This window comes from Chrysochloris asiatica, unplaced genomic scaffold (genome assembly GCF_000296735.1).
Source record: "Chrysochloris asiatica unplaced genomic scaffold, ChrAsi1.0 scaffold00030, whole genome shotgun sequence".
Classification (NCBI taxonomy): Eukaryota; Metazoa; Chordata; class Mammalia; order Afrosoricida; family Chrysochloridae; genus Chrysochloris; species Chrysochloris asiatica.
The window spans coordinates 25,677,063-25,680,385 of record NW_006408548.1 but is presented as its reverse complement, the minus strand read 5'-3'; positions in this window follow the sequence as shown (position 1 = coordinate 25,680,385).

The window sequence follows — 3,323 nt, the reverse complement described above, 5'->3', positions numbered from 1 at the left end:
GAGCTTGAACTGCTGACCTTACTGTTTAAACCAACTTTGCAGTCCAGCGCATTAATCCACAGCACCACCAGGACACCCTACTGGTAATTAAAATACCAGTGACATAGCTTCTAGAATCACAGCAATACCCAAGCCACCAAAGTACTACAAAATGACAGTGTTTGGTCTCATTGGTAGTGGTGGTGATGGTGGTCGAGTGCCACCTAATCAGTTCTGACTCATAGCTACCCTGTATAGGGTTTCTGAGAATGTAAATCTTTACGAGAGCAGTTTCATCTTTCTTCTGAGGAGCAACTAATCAATTTGAACTGCTGACCTTTCAGTTAGCAGCCCAGCTCATAATCCATTATGTAACAAAGGATCCTTGGCAGGTCTCATTAAGTCCTATAAAATAGCTCTGTCATCAGGGTTGGTTACATAGAATAAAAATATGTACGTTATCAGTGAGGTTGAAACCTAGCCTGAGAATCCATTTTTATCTTCCTGATTCTGAAGTGTTCTATGTACCCAAGCTATTTCCTGAAAAGAGAGAGGTAGATTGCATGTTAGTATGATGCTTCAGACAGTATCACTCCCAACCTCTCCTGATCCCTTACTGCCAGGACATCATATTCCTACAACAAGCTTGGAAAGTATTTTCATTTGTGTCCTGTGAGTCTCCCTGAGCACTTATATCAGGTGTGACTGCCACAATTAATAGAGTGGCTTTTTCAATAAAACTTCTCTCTTATATTTGTAAAGGCAATCTCCAGAATATGAATAAGATACTTTCTTATGTGTGTCTTTAAGTCAAATTTCTAAGTTAGTGGGAACAGATACATAAGGTTCATATTTAGTCATACTTTAGTGAAGATTTAAAAGCTGAATGTGCAGCAAGTGAAGGTGATTGTGATGAAGAATTTATTCTGAATAGGGATTGGTTCCATTGCTTCATTGTTGCTGCTGTTAAGTACCTTCGAGTCAGTTCCAATTCATAGCAACCTTATGGACAACAGAATGAAACACTGCCCAGTCAATGTCATCCTTACAAGTGTTGTTACATTTGAGTCCATTGCTGCCGCCACTGTGCCAACCAATCTCATTGGAGGTCTTCCTGGTTTTTGCTGAACTTCCACTTTACCAAGCATGATGTCCTTCTCCAAGGACTGGTCCTTCTGGATAATATGTCTGAAGTATGAGAATCCAAGTCTCGCCATCCTGGCTTCTAAGGAGCATTTTGGTTGTACTTCTTCCAACGCAGATTTGTTTATTCTTCTGGCAGTCAATGATACCTTTAATATTCTTCTTCAACACAATAGCTCAAATGCATAAATTCTTCTACAATCTTCTTATTCACTGTCCAACTTTCACATGCATATGAAGCTATGGAAAATACTATGGAATGGGTCAGGTCCACCTTCGTCCTCAAACTGACATCTTTGCTTTTGAGCACACTGAAGAGGTCTTGTGCAGTAGATTTGTCTAACACAATACCTCGTTTGATTTCTTGACTGCTGCTTCCATCAGTGTTGATGGTATCCATAGTGGATCCAACCAAAATGAAGTCAACAATGATAGCCCTCATTCCACATCCTCATCTGAATCCAGCTTAAACCTCTGGCCATTCCCTCAGCATACGGTTGCAGCCATTTTTTAGTTATCTTCACTAAAATTTACTTGCATTAATGATAATGACTGATGATTTCCATATTCTGTTGGGTCACGTCTCTTATGAATGGGCACAAATACAGATATCTTCCAATCAATTGGCCAGGTAGCTGTCTACTCAATTTCTTGCCATAGATGAGTGAGTGCCTCCAGTACCATATCAGTTTGTTGATAGATTTTAATTTGTAACCCATCAATTCCAGGAGTCTGGTTTTTTGTCAGTGCTTTCAGTGCACCATGGACTTCTTTCTGTACCACTGGCTCTTGATTATATGCTATCTGTCGAGATGGATAAACATCATTTTAGTACAGTGACCGTACTGTAAGTATTCCATCTTCTTTTGATGCTTTCAACATCATCCAATATTTTGCCCATGTTGTTGTTGCTGAAAAGTGTCATCAAGTTGATTTTGACCCTCAGCAACCCTGTATAGGGTTTCCAAGGAGTTGCTGGTGAGTTCAAATTGCCGACCATATTGTTCAAACTGACCTTGTAGTCCCGTGCATTATCCTGCAGTGCCACACCAGGACTCCATTTTGTCAACTGTTGTTGATGTTAACTGCCATTGAGTCTGTTCTGACTCACAGAGAACTTGTATTTTTTTCTTCAGTTCTTTCAGCTTGAGAAATGCTTAGTGTGTTCTTCTCTTTTGGTTTTCTAACTTAAGGTCTTTGCACATTTCATAATACTTAACTTTGCGTTCTTGAGCTGCCCTTTGAAAATTTCTGTTCAACTCTTTTACCTCCTCATTTCTTCCATTTGTGTTAGCATCTCTATGCTGGAAAGCAAGTTTCAGAGTCTCCTCTGACATCCATTTTGCTTTTTTTATTTATTCTTGTCTTCTTAATGACCTTCTGTTTTCTTCCTGTTCTTGATGTCATCCCACAACTATTCTGGTCTTCAGTGATTAGAGACGAATGCATCAAATATGCTCTTGAGATGATCTCTAAATTCAGGTGGGATATATTTAACATCAAATTTTGGCTCTTGTGGACTTGTTTTAATTTTCTTCAGCTTCAGCCTGAACTTACATATGAGCAATTGATGGCCTGCTCCACATTCTGCCACTGACCTTGTTTTGGCTTATGATATGGAGCATTTCCAAGTTCTCTTCCCACAGAAGTAGTCAAATTAATTTCTGTCTATGCCATCTGGTGAGATCCATGTGTATGTTTTTGTTAAGTGGCATCAAGTCTGTTCACCTCATAATGACCTTTTATAGGGATTCTGAGCAGTGGCTAGAAGCTTTGAACCACTAACCTTGCAGTTCAAACTGACCTTGTGGTCCAGTGCATTATCCTCTAGCACCACACCAGAACTGCAGATAGTACTAACCAAACCAGACCCTGCTTAGCTTCCAAGATCAGACAAGATTTGGAACATTCATGGTGGTGTATAATTGAGACTTTTACATTGTTTATAAAAGGTATTTGCATTGCTGGTGGAACTGCAAAATGGTTCAACCTCTCTGAAAAGCAATATGGCGCTTCCTCAGAAGGTTGAAAATAGAAATACCTTATGATCCAGCAATTCCTCTACTTGATATTTATCCATAAGAAAAACGAGCCACAACACAAGAGCACACCAATGTTCATAGCAGCACTATTTACAATAGCAAAAAGATGGAGACAGCCAAAGTGCCCATCAACTGAAGAACGGATAAACAAACTGTGGT